Source organism: Glycine max, chromosome 8 (genome assembly GCF_000004515.6).
Source record: "Glycine max cultivar Williams 82 chromosome 8, Glycine_max_v4.0, whole genome shotgun sequence".
Lineage (NCBI taxonomy): Eukaryota > Viridiplantae > Streptophyta > Magnoliopsida > Fabales > Fabaceae > Glycine > Glycine max.
Genome location: NC_038244.2, coordinates 35,975,346 through 36,000,210, shown reverse-complemented (window position 1 = coordinate 36,000,210; position 24,865 = coordinate 35,975,346). Strand labels below are relative to the sequence as shown.

At 36.2% G+C, this 24,865-nt stretch overlaps 1 non-coding gene across 1 annotated transcript; it reads left to right on the top strand.

Moving 5' to 3' along the window:
• Nucleotides 1-3,705: 3,705 nt before the first annotated feature.
• LOC113002446 (small nucleolar RNA R71) lies at nt 3,706-3,812 on the top strand. The gene has a single exon (XR_003268008.1). It is a non-coding gene; the product is annotated as a small nucleolar RNA R71 (small nucleolar RNA).
• The last annotated feature ends 21,053 nt before the right edge of the window (nt 3,813-24,865 follow it).

Here is a 24,865-nt window from a genome sequence, read left to right as displayed (position 1 = left end):
CTGGATACAATCTCAGGGACTAAATTGCCTATTCACTCTTATCTTTTTGAGCCTTAGATGCTAAGGGAGGAAAAACAGAAGCAACTAAATAATTGACAATGTTAGCAAACCAGGGAGTAGAAAGAGAATCAGAAATACTATACAATATATATAAATGATCATCCGGGAAATCATCCCGATTGGGTGAATCAGACACATGTTTGATCCGACTCAAATGATCAACAACTAAATTTTGTGCTCTGCTCCTATCACGGATCTCCAAGTCAAACTCTTGGAGCCAGAGCATCCATCGGATCAATCTAGGATTTGAATCAACCTTCTTCAACAAGTAGTACTTTAGAGCTACATGGTCAGTATAAACAATAATGCGAGTACCAAGAAAATAAGAATGGAATTTTTCAAGAGCAAAAACTATGACTAATAGCTCTTTCTCAATAGTAGTATAATTCGCTTGGGCAACATCTAAAGTCCTAGAAGCATAATATATCACCCTAGGCAATTTATCAATTTTCTGAGCAAGGACAACCCCCAATGCATAATTTGATGCATCACACATAAGCTCAAAAGGGATTGTCCAGTCGGGTGCCTGGATGATGGGGGTGGTAGTCAGTGCTCTTTTGAGGCAATCAAAAGCCTCTTTGCATTTATCATTAAAGTCAAACTCCACCTCCTTTTGCAACAAGTTGGATAGTGGAAGGGCTACTTTGCTAAAATCTCTTACAAAGCGCCTGTAGAATCCTGCATGACCAAGAAAAGATCGCACCTCTCGCATGCAAGAGGGGTAAGGCAATTGTGAAATAACAGAAATTTTTGCAGGATCTACTTCAATGCCCTTATTGGAAATAATGTGGCCTAAAACTATACCTTGCTCAACCATAAAATGACATTTTTCAAAATTTAGAACAAGGTTAGTTTCAATGCATCTATTCAAAACTTTTTCCAGACTATCCAAACAAACATCAAAAGAGGATCCATATGCAGTGAAATCATCCATAAACACCTCTATGCAATTTTCTAAAAAATCACTAAAAATACTAATCATGCACCGCTGGAAGGTACTAGGGGCATTGCACAGGCCGAAAGGCATCCTTCTATAGGCAAAAGTGTCAAAGGGGCAGGTGAATATGGTCTTTTCCTGATCCTCAGGAGCAATAGTGATTTGCATATAACCAGAAAAACCATCAAGGAAACAGTAGTGAGATTTACCTGCCAGGCGTTCAAGCATCTGGTCAATGAATGGCAGTGGAAAATAGTCCTTTTTGGTAACCTGGTTCAGTCTCCTATAGTCAATGCAGACTCTCTAACTGTTTTGCACCCGAGTAGGAATTAGTTCCTCCTTCTCATTTTTGATGACGGTGAGGCCAGTTTTCTTTGGGACTACCTGGACGGGACTCACCCATTGGCTGTCAGAGATAGGATAAATGATTCCAGCTTGCAAAAGCTTGGTTACCTCCTCCTTCTTTACTGGTTTAGCCCCATCCTCTAAATTTATTCGATGCATACTTATGGATGGGCTAATACCAGGAATGCCTGCCAGGGTCCAGCCTATAGCCTTCTTATGCTTCTTGAGAACTGATAACAGCTTCTCCTCTTGCTCATCAACAAGGGAGGCAGATATAATTACTGGAAAACTTTTGCTATCATCCAAGTAAGGATATTTTAAATTTGATGGCAGAGGCTTCAATTCTGGTGTAGGCGGTTGGATAGTGGTAGAAAGAGATGGTTACTCAGCCTGTACCTCATAAAGAAAGTCAGAGGTATGTGTACTTCCTGAAACATGGTTAGTTCTATCTGACTCTATAAAATCAATCTCAAGAGGTAAAACATCACCAGACATGTAATCAATATTAAATTCAGATTCACTCTCAGCATCAAATTCAGACATATGATCAAGTACAAATTCAGATTCAATGCATGAAGAGTGACATGCATGCAAATTAGAATAAATATCAGTCATGTATTCATCAACAACATGGTCAATTATTTCAGCACAAAATACAGAAAGATCTTTAGTTGGGTGTTTCATAGCATCATGAATATTAAAATGAACAGTTATATCACCAAACTCCATAGATAGTGTGCCTGCATATACATCTATCTTAGTGCTAGCATTTTTCATAAAAGGTCTGCCTAGAATGATGGGAATTGATCCTTTAGAAAATCTCTCCTCCATATTCAAAATATAAAAATCAACAGGGAAAATCAGTTCACCAACTCTAACTAAGACATCCTCTATGAAACCAGCTGGATAGGCAACACTTCTATTAGCTAAATGAATTACCACATCAGTTGACTGCAAAGGACCTAGAGATAGAGAATTAAAAATAGACAGAGGCATAACACTAACAGAAGCTCCTAAATCTAGCATGGCATTGTCAAACTTACTGTTCCCTATGATACAAAGTATGCTGAATGTACCTAGATCTTTACATTTTTCAGGAATTTGGGGAACATATTTACCAATCAATGCGGAGACATTTCTGCCCATACTAATTCTTTCACTTCCTTTAAGCTTCCGCTTATGAGTGCACAACTCTTTCAAGAATTTAGCATATCTTGGAATTTGCTTTATTACATCCAGCAGAGGTATGTTTACCTCTACTTTTCTAAATGTTTCCAATATCTCCTTCTCTGTCTCTTCCATTTTTTTGTTGGAAATTGCTCTTGGAGGGAATGAAAGAGGGATATGCTGCTTCTGTAAATCAGAATTACCAGTGGAAGATTCACCTGCATAGAAATTGTTAGGTAACTTACTCTTTAAAATTTTGTCATCATCTTTTTTTGGAGTAGAGTGAAGTTGGGCAGGTTCATTTGCGGATGAGGAAGATGTTGCTGGTTGAGGTCCTTGCCACTGCTTTCCCGACCTCAATGCAATGGCACTCACATTTTTGGGATTCTGGACAGATTGAGAAGGTAATCTGTCAGAATTCTGGGACTGTTGTTGGTTTAACTATGTAGCCAATTGTCCCATCTGATTAGTTAAGCTCTGAATGGAGGCTATGGTCTCTTGTTGAAACTGCATGTTTTGCATAGTCATTTGCCTCACAAGTTCTTCAAGGGAAGGTTGCGGAGGAGCCTCAACTGTTTGATGTTTCTGGGGCTGTTGCTGTTGTTGTTGTTGCTGTTGGATTGGTGGAGGAACGTATGGTCTGCTTGGGCCAACAACATTCTGAAAATAAGGTTGTTGTTGTTGTTGCTGCTGTTGTGAAGGATTCGACCATCTAAGGTTGGGATGATTCCTCCACCCGGGATTGTACCTGTTGCTGGAGAGGTTAAGGAGGTCTATTGTAGATGTTTGTAGTATAAGCTTTAGGCTGTTCAATTACTTCAGATTGTTGCACAGAAGGGCAAAGGTCTATGTGGTGGTCGGCAGAGGAGCAGAAACCACAGAGTCTGGTGACAGGTGCATATTTTTTATTCATGATCAGTTGGGTTACCAGGTTAACCAAGGCATCTAGTTTACCTTCAAGCTTCTTAGTCTCAGTTGATGAAGATGAATTCGTGGATACTTCATGCACTCCTCTAATGACAATAGCATCATTTCTGGCACTAAATTGCTAGGAGTTGGAAGCCATCGTCTCAATTAAATTTCTGGCTTCAGGAGGGGTCATGTCTCCAAGGGCTCCACCACTGGCAGCATCTATCATACTTCTCTCCATGTTACTGAGTCCTTCATAAAAATATTGGAGAAGAAGCTGCTCAGAAATCTGGTGGTGAGGGCAACTGGCACATAGTTTTTTAAATCTCTCCCAGTATTCATATAGGCTCTCTCCACTGAGTTGCCTAATGCCTGAAATATCCTTTCTGATGGTCGTGGTCTTGGAAGCAGGGAAATTTTTTTCTAAGAATACTCTCTTGAGGTCATCCCAGCTTGTGATGGACCTTGGAGCAAGGTAATATAGCCAGTCCTTTGCCACTCCCTCTAAATAATGAGAAAAAGCCTTCAGAAATATGTGATCCTCCTGGACATCTGGGGGTTTCATGGTGGAGCAGACAATATGGAATTATTTCCGATGTTTGTGCGGGTCTTCACCTGCAAGGCCATGAAACTTTGGAAGCAAATGGATCAGTCCAATTTTAAGAACATATGGGACATCCTCGTCAGGGTATTGGATGCACAAGCTTTTGTAGGTGAAATCAGGTGCAGCCATTTCCCATAGAGACCTCTCACGGGGTTGAGGTTGTGTCATGTTCTCAGAATGTTCAAAATCAGGATGTTCAAAACTATAACCAACCATAGAATGCTCAGACTCACCAATAATAGAATGCTCAGGATGCTCAAAAGGTACAAAATGATGCCTAACTAATCTATGAAATGTCCTATCTATGTCAGGATCAAAGGGTTGTAAGTCAGATGGATTGCCTCTAGTCATACACTATATTCAGCATGCACAATTAGTTGTCTTCTTATGCAAGTAAGAGTGTAGGTTTGAACTACAGCTACCCTCAAATGATATCCAAATGAATTGAAATTTTGTGAGCAACACCCTAAAATCATGAAAAGATGGCACAAAAATTTTTAGGCAAAAATTCAAAGTCTAATTATGGAAACTACCTAAGGAAAGTTTAGAAAAATAAAACAATAAAACTTGAAAAATAAAAAAAAACTAGTAAACAGGCGATTTTGGCTAGATAGAGACCTCAACAGGCCTTTGGCTGGCTACCATGGTATGGGAAATGTTTTTCTACCCCAAATACATATATAATAATAGTCAGTCTCATACCCGAAGCAAAAGTTATGGCCGTTTGAAGTTTTGCTAAACACAAGTTCTCAAAATTTTTTGAATCTCTCAAATCTGGCCACAACAAGTGTTCTTGGTATTTTTCACACAAAATATGAGTCAAAAGAACCTACCACACCAAAATTCAGCCAAAAATAACAACCCTAACTATCAAAACAAAAATCGCCAATTAAATTGTCAGCAGCAGTCACTAATTCAGCTGCTAAGGGATTTGCACTACTACTTTGTTTTCCAGATCAACAAAAGTGGGTTCTAAATCCGTCGCAAAGCACTATTTACAACAAAACACAAAAATTGAAATAGGTGAAGCGCTGAACAAAAAAACTAAAACAAAACACCACACTAAACAAAATAACAAGACATTAAACAACACTAACGCAACACTAACACAACACACGAAAACATAAAACAACTAAACATAAAACACGAATCACTAGCTATTATGAACCTTTGGACACTGCTCCCCGGCAACGGCGCCAAATTTGATCGAGGCCGTACCCGAATCAAATAAACATTAAAAATGCAGTTTCTAGAAAGTGATCTTAGGTCGTCTCCCAACAAGCAATGATCAACCAAACGTTCATAACAGATAGTAATAAAACAGTAACGAATTGGGGAGGGTTTGTTTGTTTTTGTAAATTAAGCAGCGAGTAAAATTGAATTAGAAAATATCAGAATTAAAGCACGTTGCTTCCCCTTGACTCACAAGCAAGTCTCTTATCCTAGGTTACGAGAGTTTATCCTTTATCAATTCAACCACTTAATCCAACCCTAAATTAAATTACTAAGCGAAATTTAACATAAGGCATTCATCATGTGATTAAGCAACACATACACCAATTAATCATGAACGATCATTAAGCATGAACATAAATTAAGCGTAGAGACAGTTAATCAAGTACTAAGCATGCATGAATTAATAGCAACAAATACAGAGTAATTGGTGAAGAGGAAAAATTGATCAGAATTTAATAGTAATAATAGAAACTCAAAGAGAACTGTGCTTGATCCTCAAGAGAAAATAATGCTTGAGACTTAGCCTTCCATTAATCAATGGAGAACGAAATTTTATTGCTAAAACGAAAAGTAAAAACTGGAATTGCAAAACGAAAAAGTGTCTAAAAGAAGAAGAGAAGCCTAAAACTAAAAACGAAAGAGGAGAGCCTCCAACTAGAGCCTTGGTGCTGTTATATATCTTCAACCCCAAAAAAGCTTACAAATTTGTTTTAAGTCCAAGCCTATAAATAAAATAAAATCTAAACAAGATAAGATAAGATTTGATAAAATAAAATCTAGATGAAATAAAATCTAAATAAGATAAGATAAGATAAGATCTAGATCTAGATGAAATAATATCTAGATTAGATAAAATCTAGATAAGATAAGATTTGATCTAGATAAGATAAGATTTGATAAAATTGTCTGCTCTCTTCAAGTCCAAGCCCAATTTTGGATTCAAGCCCAATTGCTTATAATTCTCCTAAAATTAAATTAAAAACACAAAATTAGTCCAATAGGCCCAAATGATAAAACTGCATAATTAATTTGACAATTAAGACTAATCAGTAATTAAAATGGTGCAAAAAAGGGTTAAGAAATAGGAGTAAATAATGGCACATCACCGAGGGTTTCTTAAAGTTGTAAGGTTATCTGAACACAAGGGAAAGGTTGTTCCTGTGTGGTTCAGACTTTGTAAAAGGCTTTTTACAAGATAGTGGAAATCTCAAGCGGGTTGCTTGGGGACTGAACATAGGCACAAGGCATGGCCGAATCAGTATAAAAACTGAATTTTCATTCTCTCTTCCTTTAAACTTCTTTTATTTATTGTAGTTTATATTTCACTTTAAAGAAGTTTATTTTGAATTGTTCTTGAAATAATTCATAATTAAGGTTTGATTATTAATTAAAAAGAGAGTTAAATTTTAATTGGGGATAGTTTGGTATCTTAATTCAACCCCCCTTCTTAGGATGCTGAGGCCACTTGTCTAACATGGCTCACCATACTTATGGTATTGGCAATATCAAGGCAAGTATACGACAAATATATAAGTTTCCCCACCAATTTTTGGTATATTCCTTTATCTGCAGGAAATTGGTCTGTGTATTGAGAAATTTTGTGATTTTGGACTATTGGAGTATGTCGCAACCTACCCTTTGGCGGGAGGGCGACGCGAGAGCTCACGGGTGCGTCTTGTAGAAGCAAAGCTTCATGGTGAATCAAAGGTGATTCAAAGGTGTTTTGATGATAACAATGATGATAACAAAAGATGATGACAAAGGTGATGACAAAAAGCTCAAAGATCAATCAAAGAACAACTCAAGTGAATCAAAGATCAATCAAAGAACAATTCAAGTGAATCAAGAACAATTCAAGAGTTCAAGATAAGAATCAAGAAGAATTCAAGACTCAAGAAGAAAGTTTAGAGTCAAGAATCAAGATTCAAGGTTCAAGATCTCAAGAATCAAGATCAAGATTCAAGACTCAAGATTCAAGAATCAAGAGAAGGCTTAATCAAGATAAGTATGAAAAGTTTTTCTCAAAAATTGAATAGCACATGGTTTTTCTCAAAACATGTTTACCAAATTGTTGTAATCGATTACCAGTAGCAAAATTGTTTTAAAAAAGTTTTCAAATTGAATTTACAACATTCCAATTAATTTCAAAAAGCTGTAATCGATTACAATGTTTTGGTAATCGATTACCAGTGCCTTTGAACGTTGAAATTCAAATTCAAATGTGAAGAGTCACATCCTTTCACATAAAAGCCTTGTGTAATCGATTACACTAATTTGGTAATCGATTACCAGTGACTATTTCTGAATAAATCAAAAGATGTAACTCTTCAAAAAGGTTTTTGACTTTTTCAAATTGGTTTTAAGTTTTTCTAAAAGTTGTAACTCTTTGAAATGGTCCTCTTGGCCAGACATGAAAAGTCTATAAAAAGCAAGGCTTTGATTTTCTTTTCAATCATTCATTCAATCACACTTTTAAACTTATTCAATCAATCCTTTACAAGCCTTAAATCTCTCTGAACTTCTTCTTCTTCATTGTACCAAAAGCTTTCCAAAGTTTTCTGGTTTTCTAAATCTTGAAAACTTGTGCTATTCATTCTTTTCATTCTCTTCTCCCTTTGCCAAAAAGAATTCGCCAAGGACTAACCGCCTGAATTCTTTTTGTCTTTCTTCTCCCTTTTCCAAAAGAACAAAGGAATACCGCCTGAATTCTTTTGTGTCTCCCTTCTCCCTTGTCAAAGAATTCAAAATGACACAGTGTGAGAATTCTTTTGATTCTTCCCTTTCCCTAATACAAAAGTGTTCAAAGGACTAACCGCTTGAGAATTCTTTTGTATCCCCATTCACAAAGTATCAAAGGTTTAACAGACTGAGATCTTTGTCTTATCACATTGGAGGGTACATCCTTTGTGGTACAAGTAGAGGGTACATCTACTTGGGTTTGACTGAGAACAAGAGAGGGTACATCTCTTGTGGATCATTTCTAGTGTAGGGTACATCCACTAGGGTTTCAAAGAGAACAAGGGAGGGTACATCCCTTGTGGATCTTTGCTTGTAAAAGGATTTTTACAAGGTTGGAAGAAATCTCAAGGACTGCAGGTCGCTTGGGGACTGGATGTAGGCATGGGTTATTGCCAAACCAGTATAAAAACTCTTGTGTGTTTGTCTCCTTCTTCCCTACTCTTTTACTTTCCGCTGTGCATTTAATTTTCACTTTTACTTTCTGTTATGTTTCTCTTCTTCTCTTCATTCTCTTAACAATTTAGTAAAAGCCTTAGAAGAGTAATTTTTAATTAGTAAAGGTTTAGGAATAATTAATTCAACCCCCCTTCTTAATTATTCTGAGGCCACTCGATCCAACACGTCTTCCATGAGAGGAAGATGCGCGGAGTCGCCACCAATGTTTCTTCGAGGAAAACGTCGGAAAAACCGGAAAGGCGTGGTCTAGGAACTTTAAGTGTGAAAGGTTCGGGAGTTGTATTTACGTACGGGAAAGATATTAGCACCCCACACGTTCGTCACAAGGGATGACAGCCTTTAATCAAGTGTGCGAATATGACTTCAATTTGTTTTATTTTCCCTTTTACGTTTTTTATGTCTTTTTATGCCTTTTGTATTTTTTATCTTTTTGTGGTCGACAAGAGTGTTTCCCTTGCTCATACGTATTCCTCAATTGTGGTAAGGAAATCAGACCTACATAGTTCTTCGAGAACTAAACATTGGTTAAGTTGTTTTTATCTTTTTTTGCAAGATATATTTTGACTGAACAAAAGGTTATTTAAGGCGTTGGACCATTAAACGATCTCTCGTTTTTTTTTAAAGGAGAGAAACGTTAAGGCGTTGGACCATTAACGATCTCTTGGGGTGGTCGACAAAAGCGGGGCTTTTGCTCCTACGTATCCTCAATTGCGATGAGGAAATCAGACCTACGTAGTTTTTGCAAAAGCGGTAAAGTTACATGTTGATTTTATGCTTTTGAATGGTCCATGTTAACCGATAAAAGCAAAGAGGACCGTTTAAGGCGTTAGACCTTAAAATGGTTTTTAGTGATTTTTGCGAACAAAGCTTGATTTGTGAGTTGATTTTAGCCTTAGTTTCACTTTGGTTATTAGTCAATTTGATCCAAGGAAACTTCCAAAGAAAAACGTCCGATTGATTTTTTTATTATTATTTTATTCAAAGATATTTTGATTATTTTATTATTATTTTGCCTCTTTTTGGTTTTAAACGTGGTTACGGCGTGAAAGATCGGTCGAATTTTATTCTTACAGAGATTAAAAGATATTACAACTCAAATGATCGGTGGAAATTTATTTTATTTTTGATTAGGCGAGAAAACGGTTTAAATAAGTGATTAAAGCACGTAAAAAGGGGGTACGGAAAGCAAACGAAATAAAAATAAAAGCACGCGAAACAAGTGGGGACCATTAAGGGCACATAGAATGAATTGAAAGGTTTGATTTTGGGAACTTACTGGTTGAAGACCGAAGAACGACGAAGAAAGAACGAAGAACGATGGAAAATCTTCGTGAAATCACCCACGGAAACGTCTTGGAAGCGTTACGGAAGCGCCTCGGCTTGGATTTTCTTCACGGAAACAATTTTTCTCACTAATTTTAAGTGAATCTCATATACCAGGACGGTTGAACGAATTTGGTTGCCGCCCAGCTCACCCAGGCGAGCTAGGTTGCTTCCACCAGAAGGCACTGCCTTCTGTTGGAACATCCTGGAAGGCCCAAGTGGGCCTGATTGCAATTTACACACCCCTGTTTACTAAATACACCCCCATCTGCCCTTTTTTGCTGATTCTTTTTTCGTAACGTTACGAAACTTTAAGAATTACGTAACGATACTTGTTTTCTTTCCGTAATGTCATGAAACCTTACGGATTACGCAACCGTCCCCTCTTTGGCTTCTGGAATGTTACGGAACTTTACAGATTGCGCATTAATGCTTCCTTTCGACTCCCGACATGTCGTAGAACTTCACGGATTGCCTAACGATGGGTGTCAAGTTCCTCGAAGCGGTCATGCGAAGGTCGCATCCCAATAAACAGATGGTCCCCAGACGAAATTAGGGTATGACAGAGTATCTGCTGGTTTGCAGTCTAGTAGCCCCACCTCAGTCAATAAGTCCAACATGTACTTTCTTTGAGACAAGAAAATGCCTCCTTGTGACCTTGCCACCTTTATTCCCAAAAAATACTTGAGTCCACCCAAATTCTTAATCTCAAACTCATCTAAACAATTAGAGTTGTCACCTTTCCTTGTCGATGCTTTAAGAATAGGGTGTGATATGAATTACTTTGGTTAAAACCATACCTGCTCATAGTTGAGCAAAATCTTCCAAAACATGCTCGAGGTTATTGTTTCAATCCATATAATGCTCGCTCTAACTTGCATAGCACCTTGGTTCCGGAAGAGGGCATATATTCTGGTGGGATATCCATATAAACATATTCTTCAAGATCTCCATGGAGAAAAACGTTCTTCACGTTGAGCTGGAATAATGGCCAATCTAAATTTGCTACAAGAGATAATAGGACTCTAACAATATTTAGTTTAGCCATCGGTGAAAAGGTCTTTGTATAATCTATAGCATAAATTTTTGTGAACCCTTTTGCCACTAGCCTTGCTTTGTGTCGATCAATGGATCTTTCGGTTTTGTATTTGATTGAGAACACCCATTTGCACCCCACTGTCTTCTTTCCCTTAGGAAGTGGTATCAACCTCCATGTATTATTCTTTTGTAAAGCTTCCATTTCCTCTTGTATGGCTTGTGCCCACTTAGGATCAACTAAGGCTTCTTCCATATTCTTTGGAATATGACAGGAGAATAATGTCTTTGTTAAGGCTTGAATAGGCTTTGATAAATGTTGAGTAGACACATAATTTGCAATGGGGTATTTGGATCACCTTTCTTCTACATCAGGGCAGTATATATTGAGTGGCTTTCCTCGGTTGTTCCTAATAAGCAATACATATCTTACAGGAGCATTACTAGATGAGGAGATAGTAAGAGAGCTTACCTTAGGATTGTTCTCAATGAAAAGGTCGGGTACTGTGGAGAGAGGAGACTCTTAACTTCCTTGATCAATATAGTCTTTATTGACGGGAATCTCTTCACTAGCAGTTCGTTCATTAGTTTAAAGATCTTCTTCACTCTCAACTTCAGTTATATTTAAATGTTTCATTTGTATAGGTTCATCATGGATTACTCCTTCAACTTCAGATTCATGCTCTCCAATTTGTTTCTTTTCAACAACTGATGATGGAGCCGCCAAGTACCAATTTAGCTCTTTATTCATGGACTCCCCCTGAAGAGCTGAATTGGATACCATAGGAGAAAAGAAAGGTTTAAATTCTAAGAAAGTTACATCCATGGTAATATAAGTTTAATTGGTGGTAGGGTCCAAGCATTTGTAGCCCTTATTGTGTAGTCCATAGCCCAAAAACAAGCACCTAAAAACACATACATCAAGTTTGGTGTGTTGGTTTTTGTGTAGATGAACAAACACCACACACCCAAAAATCCTTGGTCAAAGCATTAACACAATAGGTAACTATACATGAGAGGAGAGTACTTACAGAGGTGTTTTAAAATGCAAGACCTTGCAGGGAATGCAGTTGAGGAGGTATACAGTTGTAGTTATAGCATTATCCCAATGGTGAGTTGGAACATGGGTGCCAAGAAGAAGAACATGTGTTGTCTCCAAGATATGACAATTTTTTTCGTTCGGCGACACCATTCTCTTGTGGAGTTTATGAGCACGAGGTCTTGTGAAGGAGACCATGATGCTAGAAGTATGCTTTGAAATGATGGTTAACAAACTCCCCTCCATTATTTGACCGAAGAACTTGAATCTTGATTGCAAATTAGTTTTGAATCATGATATGAAAATTCTGAAATATTTGAAACACCTCATCTTTAGTCTTCTTTAAGTAAAGCCATGTCATTCATGTGCAATCATCGACAAATATTACGAACCAATGGTGACTAGATACGGTAGTCCTAGGGGAAGGTCCCTACACATCATAATGAATTAAAGCAAAAAGAATACTGCTTTTATTCAAACTCATGATAGGATGTTCTATGGCTTTTATCCGAAATACAATTCTCACATGTAAACTCAACATTTTTCAAATGTAAAAATAAATCTGGAAATAAGTGTCTTAAATAACTGAATGATGGATGTCCCAAACGACAATGCCACAACCATATTTCTTGTTCTTTGGTATTGGACTGGTGGTGCACGTGATGTGCTTCTCTTTTGCTAAAATCATCTAGGTAGTATAGCCTCCCTCTCTTAGTACCACATCCAATAATCTTCTTGCAGAGAACATCTTGAAGAAGGTAAAAAGTAGAGTACATCAATACCACCCAATTGAGCTCTTTAGTTATTTAACTCACAAACCTTAATTTATTAGATAATGTAGGAATAAGGAGAGTGTGAGATAAAGAGTGAAGATGATAATGCCATAGTTCCAGTGCCTATGATTGGGTATGTAACTCCATTTGCATTTGCAATGCAAGTCCTACATGGTGGAGTTGAATGGGAGAAGTCCATGGGATCAAAGGTCATATGGTTTGTTGCCCCAGAGTCAATAATCCATGCACTTGCATCCTGAGAGTTAAAACTACAAAAAACTTGACCACAGTTAACTGGTTTCATTGAGGTGGAGTAACTGGACATAGGACAAAGTGAGAGTTAAGACTCGACTGTGACTACAACAACTTTACTAGTGCCTTCCTCAAGTGTCATGGTGTCTTTTTTTCTTCTTAGCTTGCAACTCATGCCACCACTTTGGATACCCATGTAGCTTGAAATAGGTATCATTAGTGTGTCTAACATTTCCATAATGTGTGTACTTTCCTCCATTAGATGGACCCTTTGACTTTAAGACTGAGTTGTGTTTCCTAGCCACCAGTATTAGCAATTGGCCAAATTTTGAGCCTTTAGTGGCCATAACAGCACCACTTGTTGTATTCTTTGCTCCATATGTCATTACAATTTGACAAGTGTCCTCCCTTCGAACATGTGTATAAGCCTGCTTGATTGTGGGGAATGACTTCAGTTGGAGTATGTCACTCTGAATGTTATCGAGTCGATCATCCAATCCATCGAGAAAGATATAAACTCTTTCCTTTTGTAGCAGAGAATTAAATTTCTGTATATCTCTTGGGCACTCCATGTGATTAAGGTGTCAGAAGTCTATCTCACACCATAGTCCTTGTAGGTCATTTTAATATTTTTGAATCGATCCTCCTTTTTGCTGCATATGGGTTACCTTACGTCGAAGGTCATAAATTTGCGAAGTATCAGATCCATCAAAATATGTCATAGCAATGGAGTTCCAAACCCCTTTGGTTGTTGGGAAGCAGATGAAATTCCCCACCAACGAGGGATCCATTGAGTTGATCAACCATCCTTTCACTATGGTGTTCTCAAATTGCCATTTATGGAATGTCGAATCAGTTTTTGACAACGGAGGGAATGATCCGTCAATATATCCCAGTTTGTCTTTGCCTGAGATGTACATCTCAGCCACTTGGGACCATAGGGCATAATTGGAACCATCCAACTTGATGTTGATCAGTATCATCGAGGAATCAAAGATCGATGATTGTGATGTTGACTGGGCTTTTGATAAAACCTCTATCATTTTTGTCGTAAGATTTTCCAAAATGGAATTGGTGGCAGAAGCATTTGATGACTGTTTCGTGGAATCACCAATCGCTGAGGAATCAACCATCTTTGGGTCCCAAGATTATGCTCTTGATACCATATCAGAACAAAAGGTATCTTATTCACCTTATCATTCCTTTGAGGTGGAATCTTGAATTTGACTATACAACTGCTATAAATATTGAGGTGGAAAGTTTAACATCCATAGTCCTCTCTGGCTCAAATAAATATTTGTATTTAGACAAAAATAAATAACATAGTTTACATAATTTAAACTAAAATTGATTATACAAATTTACGTGTGATCATTAATTACAAATTAAGTGTAGTAAAAATAACGTGCATGAATTTAAGTTTTAACTTACTAGTTTATTTCTCAATATTAATTGTTGGAAAATTTTGATACTCTAGTTTAAATTTAAATAACCAACCAAAATCAAGGTAATGGGTAAGAATCCTATTCATATTTCATAAAGAAGTGAGGTTCAAATTCCCAATGTGAGAATCTAAAAATAAATATTTAAAGGGATTCATAATTATATTCACGTCATGGTGTACTTATTTTTTCTGATAATAAATTTTTAATTTAATTAGTTTAATACAATTAATTTTAAATAGTTTCTAAATAAGAATAAAAAATAATGGTATTTTTTAAAATTATATGTAGCCATATACCCTATTTTTTATAGGTTAAAGAGATGCAATGGACAAATTAATCTCTACGCACATAGGTGACATTGTTAGTTATTTAACTAGAACAATTATACCAAGTCCAAAAGAAATATAATAAGGGAGGACAAGACGGGACTCTTTCGGTGTGCTCTAGAATGCTTAACCAATTGGCAGTTAGCACACAACAAGCTCTATAGAAAATATTGGCCAATAGATTTGAGCCAAGTGGATTATTTGTTTAGAGTAAAAACAAAAGTGAAATGAAGAGTAAAATAAAATAGTATCTTACTTTTATACTCTAACTTAATTTAAAATTTTATTTCAATTCACTTTGTTTCATTTCATATTGATGATTAAGATGTCTATGTCAAACAACTTAGGCATTGTACCAAAGTAAATATTAACCATTGGATACATTTTTTTTTTAATCAAAGGCTAAGATTTTTTTATCATTTTTTTTCTTGTTTTGTTCATTTTCACACTTTGTCCCTCTATCTTCATCTCCCCGGTAGCAACAACCATGTCCCCCTACCCACCAAAACTTGCAGCAACACACCAAGTCATCGCCACTAAGAGCCAACAATGGTGACATCGAAAAAAGCCAACTTGAGCAATGATGAAACGACTGCAACAACTCACCCTCCAAGCCAATGCCAACAACACATCTGCAACCACTCTAGTTTTTAGATATGGAAAACACATACTGTCCCTTTTTCAAATTAGAAAAAAAGGAACGCAAACCATTTCATTCCACAAGCAACAAACCTTCACTCCATTTTTCTATTTGATTTTTTTTAAAAAAAATTCTTGAATTTGAAATTTTGTTCCCCAAATCAATGTTTCTTTGGAGATGATGAGATTTTTTGCGATCTGATTTTTTTTAATTTCTTGAATATAAAATTTTGTTCCCTAAATTGATGGTTTCTTTGGAGATGATGGGGGTTTCATGTTTGGATGTAGTGGAGATGTTGTTCGCTTTCAGCAAGTACATCGGATCGTGCAAGTAGTATAAAACGGTAAGAACCGAGTATTGAACTCTCGGGGAACTTGTGTTATTTGGTAAGTTATTTCAGCAAATAAGTGTCTGATGTGTAAAGATAAGTGTGAATATGAGCAGGTGTGTAAACTATCTGTGTAAAAAGGAAAATCACACGAGAGAAATGATGTGTGAAAACAAGTAAAAAACACATTGGCCTTCCTAATAGGTGTTTGATGCTAAAAAGATATTCTCTATCTAACAATGCTCATGTGTTCCTATGGTGTCTCCTGAGATACTAAACCCTGATTCCTTATTATAGTTTAGCCTAATCTTGATCAAGCATGGTCTGCAGATTCCTCTTGTTGGACTAAACTCAACCAGGACCGCATTAAGACACACATACACAACTAAATTATGGCACCCCGATTCCTCGTGATAGTACGACAACTTAGCCTGTACTATCAAGGACTTTAGAATCAGACCAATTTCCACTGTTGAATGACCCTAACAAAGCATGCATCTACGTGATCAAGGTAAAGGTATACTGGAGTGATAAGTAGATAGCACAGAGAACACACCAAACATCATTAAATAGATAGAAATATATTTACATCAGGTACCTACAGGAAAGATCCAACAGAGGATTTAGCTTTCCATAACCAAGAAGCCTTCTTTACAACAAAGAGAAGAGCAAGATGAAAGATTGCAAAAATACAAGTGGTGAGGATGTCTCCTTCACCTCTAGGATCTCACAATCACTCACAAACTCATCTCAAGCTCTAGTCTCTGCATATTTTCACACAGCAAAATCTCTCAAAACTCTCTGGAACTTGGACCTTTCTCTCTCTAGAATCTCTAGACATGCAAAGCTCTGAATCCCAGCCCAAACTCTCTTCACAAAATCTGATTTCGGGCTTAAATAGGTGGCCTTGTTCGTGCTCATGCGCTTAGCGCAATTCTGGATCACTTAGCGCATATTAGTGAATTTCAGCTTAGCGTGTGCCTTTCTCGCTTAGCGGATGGACTGAAGCGGTGCGCTTAGCGAACCTGTACAACTCATCTTCTTCCAGTTTCTTCCTTGCGCTTAGCCAATGAGTGTTGCGCTTAGTGGACGCTCGCTAAGCCAGCGGATTGGCTTAGCGAGAAGGTGAAAAACAACACTTTTCAAAGCTTGCCTAATTAACCTGAAATTGAGAGAAAATGATTATTAAAATCACAAAATGGAAGTACTAAGTATTTATTACCTATAGTTAACAGAAAATACTTATAACACTACAAAATAACCATAAATTGGAGAAGTTTGATACAATTTACACAAGTTTTATACACAAAAGTTAGTCGTATTCACCGACTAACAGATGTCACTGACCATGGCAAGTTCAATATCGAGGCAATGATGGAAGTTGCAAGTGAAAGAGAGGAGTAAGGACATATCAGGGAAAGACAAAGGAAAAGAAAAGGAAAATAGAAAAAAATCTAACCCTCCATTAAAAAGATAAACGATTAATAGATCTATTCAAAATCAAAGTAAGGAGAGAGAGAGAAGAAGAAGAAGAAGAAGAGTGCACAATGATTTATATACCGGTTTACCCCAACTTGGGCTATGTCCAGTTTCCACCCTTTAAGATGAGATTTTACTAGCATAATCAGCCACTACTGGACCAATAACCACTGGATTTCAACAAATTGTCAGCATTCCCAATGGACTTCCAACCTAGCCTCAACTAGACTAGTTATACCACTGGATTTTTATTTTTCCAGCCAATGTTAAACTTACACCAATAAAGGGTATTTATGTTTTTGACTGCATAGATTATAGATCTTCACCTCAAAGACGGATTCCACTCAGGAATGTGTTGTTGTTGGATCGAGTGGCCTCAGAATAATTAAGAAGGGGGGTTGAATTAATTATTCCAAAACCTTTACTAATTAAAAATTTACTCTTCTAAGGCTTTTACTATGTTGTTAAGATAATAAGAAGTAGAAGTGAAACTTAACAGAAAGTAAAAGCAGAAATTAAATGCACAGCGGAAAGTAAAAGAGTAAGGAAGAAGGAGACAAACACACAAGAGTTTTTATACTGGTTCGGCAACAACCCGTGCCTACATCCAGTCCCCAAGAGACCTGCGGTCCTTGAGATTTCTTTCAACCTTGTAAAAATCCTTTTACAAGGAAAGATCCACAAGGGATATACCCTCCCTTGTTCTCTTTGAACCTAGTAGATGTACCCTCCACTAGAACTGATCCACAAGAGATGTACTCTCTCTTGTTCTCAATCAAACCCAAGTAGATGTACCCTCTACTTGTACCACAAAGGATGTACCCTCCAATGTGTTAAGACAAAGATTTCAGGCGGTTAAACCTTTGATACTTTGTGAATGGGGATACAAAAGAATTCTCAGGCGGTTAGTCCTTTAAACACTTTTGTATAAGGGGATGGGAAGAATCAAAAGAATTCTCAGACTGTGTCGTTTTGAATTCTTTGACAAGGGAGAAGGGAGACACAAAAGAATTCAGGCGGTTAGTCCTTTGTTCTTTTGGAAAAGGGAGAAGAGAGACACAAAAAGAATTCAGGCGGTTAGTCCTTGGCAAATTCTTTTTGGCAAAGGGAGAAGAGAATGAAAAGATGAATAGCACAAGTTTTCAAGTTTTAGAAAACCAGAAAACTTTGGAAAGCTTTTGGTACAAAGAAGAAGAAGAAGTTCAAAGAGATTCAGGGCTTGTAAAAGATTGATTGAAAAGTGTTTAAGATTGATTGAATGAATGTTCAAGATGCTTGAAATGCAAAACAAAACCTTGCTTTTATAGACTCTTCATGTCTGGTCAAGACAACCATTAGAAGAGTTAAGACTTTTATGAAAACTTAAAAACCAATTTGAAAAAGTCAAAAACCATTCGAAGAGTTACATCTTTTGATTTTTTCAGAAACAATCACTGGTAATCGATTACCAAATCAGTGTAATCAATTACACAAAGCTTTTAGTGAAAGGATGTGACTCTTCACATTTGAATTTGAATTTCAACGTTCAAAGGCACTGGTAATCGATTACCAAAACATTGTAATCGATTACAGCTTTTTTGAAATCAATTGGAACGTTGTAAATTCATTTAAAAACTTTTTCAAATCCATTTTGCTACTGGTAATCGATTACAACAGTCTGGTAATCGATTACCAGAGAGTAAAAACTCTTTGGCAAACATGTTTTGAGAAAAATCCATGTGCTACTCAGTTTTTGAAAAAACCTTTTCATACTTATCTTGATTAAGTCTTCTCTTGATTCTTGAATCTTGAGTCTTGAATCTTGTTCTTGATTATTCTTGATTCTTGATTCTTGAAAACTTGAAACTTCTCTTGAATCTTTCTCTTGATTCTTGAATTCTTTGGCATCATCAAAATAGCCTTTGAAGGCATTGCTTCCACAGTTGTCTCACTTCTATCTAATGACTATTACAATTTATAGGCTTAATACATAAGTGGATCATTCTCACAAAGAGGGTTGAAGCAAAAAATGCAGATTTCTCATGTAGAGATTTTCGATTAAGTTGTTCTTGTTTGGAATGCTTCAACCACTTCAATATAATCTTTGAAAAACCTCCTAAAGTTCACAAGAAAACCATTGAGGTTGGCTCCACTTAACTGATATGCTTCTGGAGCAAGTAGGTAGACTTGACAATTGTCATAAAGTGATAGCTTGTATAACCATTTTGAGGTAGTCATTCTGAGGAACCTTTTTTATGAGCATTCTGAAGTATCATTGGAATAACCATTTTGATGTTTGTTGAGAAAAATTCCATACATGATAGATTATTTTGATGAAGGTCAAATTGATATTTCATTATGAAATAGCATAACTTCATCAAACTTAACACTTTTTCACAACTCCAAGCATTTTAAAGTAGATTGCTTCATAAATATTAAGTGAAGGTTCAGTTGTTGGTGTGCTAGTGTTATGTCTAAGGTCAGACTGTGTAGTATCTTTAGTCTTTTATTTTGATGTTACTTGTTAGTGCTACTCATGGATATATTCAACTTTCAACAAGTTCGCATCTTCTAATGCAGTTAGCATTCTGTTAACAGATTGGCAAGTGTACAAATTTTATCACAAGTAGTAAAGATTAAAATGGATGTCCAAGTGTCGAATCCATAGGGACTTTGGTTGTACTTAAGTGATGCAAACCCAATTATTAAGCAATGGAAAGAATGATAAGAAAACAGAGACAATGAATTGTAAATGTGAAATTTGGAATAAGGCAAAGCAGGAAAAACAAATAACAATTTAAATGTGAAAAGATAGAATTAGAATGCAATGATGTTGAGGGCCTAGTATGCCAGAACTACTTATAATATAATGTAAAAGATTTTCTCTAATTAATGAGTTCCTTGTTTCCACCCGCATCTACTGAATTACCCTATCTTTGGTTTCCTGCACGAAGGGCCTAGTTCATTTATCCTTTTTCCCCAAATTTATTTGTAGAGATAAAATAACAAACTGCATTAAGATAAGAGATGCAAAATTTGGTGGACAAAATAAATGTCAATCTATTTATAGCAATGAATTTATTAAGTTACCCTTCCCCAGTTCTTTAGAAAATAACTATTTTTCAATGCATTACCCTCTAAACATTATATGGATGATCATACCATAATAATAAATAAGCATAGAGAAGAATAATGGAAACAAAATAACATTAATTAGATAATAGACAAAGAATTACATTACAAGCATTTTTGGCCTCCAAGCGCCCAACAATGAGGATTTAGCCTCTCATAGCTATGAGAGGCTTTACACTTCAGGGGTTAATGGAAGAAAGTGATAGATGACTAATAACAAGAAAAATGAGAATGGCTAAGGAAAGCGGGTTTCCCCTATGGGATAAGCTCAGGCTTTGGATTTATGCACTGGAGAGCTTTGAGACTTAGTGTGTCTTTTCCTTTTGCTTCCTTCTCCTTTTATAGGCCTAAGGTAGCTTACTTTTCATGTTGACCTCGCGCTAAGCACGCATCTTCTTGCTAAGCGCGCACTGGATTTTGGTTCAAATCGGGAACACAAATTCTATTTCTCAAAAATTTTCTTATAGTCATGTGGAATGCCACAACTTTTCCAGAATCTTTTAAAAAAGTATTTTGTTTACAATATTTTGCTTGCAAAAACTAATCAAGAATCTTGCAAATTTATTTTTGTTATAAATATATGACATGCTTTTGGTAATGACATGCTAAAATAAGATCATAATTTATTTAGATATAGCTATATATTTTAAAGCATTTTTTAAATCCATTTTCTAATAAATACATGCTGAACTTTTATGTGTTAACATGAACAGAGGACAAAATGGTTCTTTTCTGATAGAGGACTATCTAAGGAGGAAGAATTTGATTTAGGTGGATTCAACATGGATGGACCAATCACTTGAGCAAAAAGTAAGAGATTTCAAGAAGAGCTTAGCAAGAGACTAAATTCTCTCATGGAGGAAAGAGAAGAAGAAGTGAAGTTCATTTATTTTAGCCAACTTTTAGAATAAATTTATTTTCATTTTTTAGTTATATTTTTGGGCCTATTTTTGGACTTGTAATGAGCTGCTACCTTTTATATTGTTATTTTTAAGTTTTTTAATTATTAGATTAGTTATTGGATCTTGGGTCTAATTTAGGATTATTAGTAGGAGTTATAAATAGACTGCTTTTTGACCATTTAGGGGTAATTTATGTGAAACCTTAGATTCTTATAAAAAAAATTCTCTTCTTTGTGGCGAATAATCATCTACTTATCAATCTCCTAAGATTGTGACGTTGTTTTTTTCCATCTTCTTGTCTAATTCCGCTTTATCCTTTTATTTTTCCTAATTTCCTAGAGTCCCAAATTGGTTTTCTAGTTTGCTGATACTAAAAATTGGATCCGAAAATCTGGGTTCCATCAATTGATATCAAAGCTTTGGTTCTTGAAATCTGGTGTTATCTATCCTTTGTGTTTTCTGTTTCATGTGTGTTTCCTCTGTTGTTTGTTCTGTCAATTTTTTTGTTTAACTCTATATTATTATTTTATCTTCCTTTGTTTTATTTATTTGAGTCTATCTTTCTTTTTCAGAACTATATCTAGTATCAATATATTTTTGTTTTTTTTTTATAAATATAGCATTAAAATTCGTTCCAAAAAAAGGAAAGAAAGAAGTTAAAAAAAGAAAGAAATCCAGTTTTCAGATTTGGAGGCAGAATTCTATTGTAGTATAGATTTGGATTTTCCCCATCACATATTTGCATTCAAATTTAAATTGTGTACCAAAAAAACACTGCAGAGATAAAAAAAAAGAAAAAAAAACACAAAAAAAACGCAAAAAAAAAAATCTGCATTCGCAGTCTTTCTTGTTTTTACATACTTCTATTTCAAAAAAAAGTTGTGTCGTGTTGGTTATTTACATCTAGTATAGTTCAATTTTTGGACATTCCTTTTCTTCATTCTAGAGTCTTTTAGTTTGTCTTCCTTGGCATTCCTTTTGAGTATTCTTTTCATTATTTATGCTTGTCTTTAAAATTCCCTAGTTTTGTCTTAGAGTATATTTCTTTTCTTGGCTTCTTGAGTTGAGTTTTGATTTGTGACATATTTCACATTGAATACTTCTTGATTTTGAGCTTGAAAGTTCTGAATAAGAACTGAAAAGAAGCAAGAGTGGTAAAAGGCAAGAATGCATATTATAAAAGAAAAAAAAACCTTGAAAGAGTGATACACGATTGAACTTGAGTGAAACACTAAGTTGAGTGGTGAGGTCCTATTCTATTTTTTGCTTGTGCACTAACTTTTCTTGTAGGTATGGCTTCTAAAAGTGAAGATGAGGGGTATGAAGAGGATGAGGGAGGAAGGATGAATGAGAGGTATAGAGAGAGAAGAAATCATAGAAGATATGAAGGTAGACAAAGAGAGGAAGGGATTGAGGGAGTGAAGGTGAAGATCCATACTTTTAAAGGGGCTTATGATCCAGAAGTGTATCTTGAGTGGGAAATGAAGGTCAAGCAAGTATTTGCTTGCTACAACTACAACGAAGAGAAGAAGATCAAATTGACTTCCTTGGAGTTTGAGGGATATGCCTTAGTGTGGTCAAATCAAGTGAGGAGTGAAGTTGAGAGGATGAGAAGGTCGTTGATTAATACTTGGCAAGACATGGAGAGAGTTTTGAGAGAGAGATTTGTGCTATCCTATTATGGGAGAGACCTTCACAACAAGCTCCAAAGACTATTCAAGGAAATAGGAGTGTGGATGAGTATTACAAAGAGATGGAGATTTCCTTGATTAGGGCTCAAAATTGAGGAGTTTCAAGAGGCCACCATGGCAAGGTTTTTGCATGGTCTCAATAGGGAGATCCAAGACATTGTAGAGTTGCACCACTATGCCTCTTTGGAGGATCTCATTCATCAAGCTATCAAGGTGGAACAACAATTAAAGAGGAAACAAACATACAAGAAGTCCCCCTATGGCTCTTCAACTTGGAAAGATAAGGAGATATTCAAGAAGGAGGGAGGATCTTCATTCAAATCTCATGAAAAAGGTGTTGTCCTTGGTGAAAATAATTCTAACCCCACTCCCATTTCTTCAAAGGTGAGTTCTATTAAATGTTTTAAGTGTTTGGGAAAGGGTCATATTGCCTCCCAATGTCCTAACAAAAGGACTATGGTTGTGTTGGGTAATGGGGATATCACTAGTGCATCTTCTTCTAGCTCTTCTAGTTCTTCTAGTGAGAGTGAAAGTGAATGTGATGTACAACCCCTGGAAGGTGATCTTTTGATGATTAGGAGGTTAATGGGGAGTGTATGTAAGTATAGAGATGAAACTCAAAGGGAGAATATTTTTCATACTAGGTGCATGGTCATGGGGAAAATATGCTCTTTGATTATTGATGGGGGTAGTTGCACTAATGTAGCTAGTCAAAGATTGATTGAAAAGCTTGCTTTGAAAACTTTCCTTCACCCTAGGCCTTACAAACTACAATGGTTGAGTAAGAATGGGGAGCTAGTTATAGATAAACATGTTTTGATATGCTTCTCCATTGGAAAATATGTTGATGAGATACTGTTTGATGTAGTCCCTATGGAGGCTAGCCATCTCTTACTTGGAAGGCCTTGGAAGTATGATAGGGATGTTGTCCACAATGGTGTCACAAACAAATTTTCATTTGCACATAAGGGCAAAATGTTACCCTTAAACCTTTGTCTCCAAGTGAGGTTTGTGAGGATCAAATAAAAATAAGAGTGAAAAGAGAACAAGAGAGAAAAGAAGAGAAAAACAAAATTGATGAAGAGAGAGAGAAACATGAAGGAAGAGAAAAGAAAGAAAATAGTGAAGATAAAAAAAGAGTTAAACTAAAAAAAAACAAGATGAAAATCAAGAGAGAAAAATACAAAGCTTGTTCATGAGAGAAAAAGAGGTGAAGAGAGTGATGCTAGCTAGGAAACCTATGTATTTACTAATGCCTCATGATTATTGTTTATCTTTTATTGCTAGTTCTTTGCCTATAGGTGCGAAAGAATTATTGAAGGAGTTTGGGGATGTCTTTCCCAAAGACACCCCTCATGGGTTACCTCCTTTGAGAGGGATAGAGCACCAAATTGATCTCATGCCGAGAGTTTCCATACCAAATAGACCAACATATAGAAGTAATCCAAAAGAAACAAAAGAGAGCCAAAGACAAGTGGAAAGCTTGATGGAAAAAGGAGGGGTTAGAGAAAGCTTGAGTCCATGTGTTATGCCCATCGTTCTGGTAAATAGAAATTTATCTTAACTTATAAGGTGTTTGGTAGGTAAGAATTTGAAAGCTTGGAAGCAATGCCTACTCCATGCTGAATTTTCTTATAATAGGGTATTAAGCTTTACTACTTATTCTCCTTTTGAGGTAGTTTACGGGTTCTAGTCCACTGCCCTTTCTTAATTTGTTACCTTTGCCTAACACTTCTGCTTTGATGAATACGAATGGGCTTTCTAAAGCCAATTTTGTAAAGAGTTTGCATGAGAAAGGGAAAACACAATTTGAGAATAAGATTGAACAATATGCTGGATATTCCAATAAGGGGAGAAAGAAAATGATTATCAAACTGGGTGATTGGGTTTGGATTCATTTGAGGAAGAATAGGTTTACTTCCAAAAGGAAATCTAAACTTCAAAAAATGGGAGATGGTCCTTTTCAAGTTTTAAAGTGCATCAACTATGATGTATATAAAACTGTTTTACCACTTGACTATGTGTGAGCAACACTTTTAATGTTAGTGTTGTGATGTAGCTACCTTTG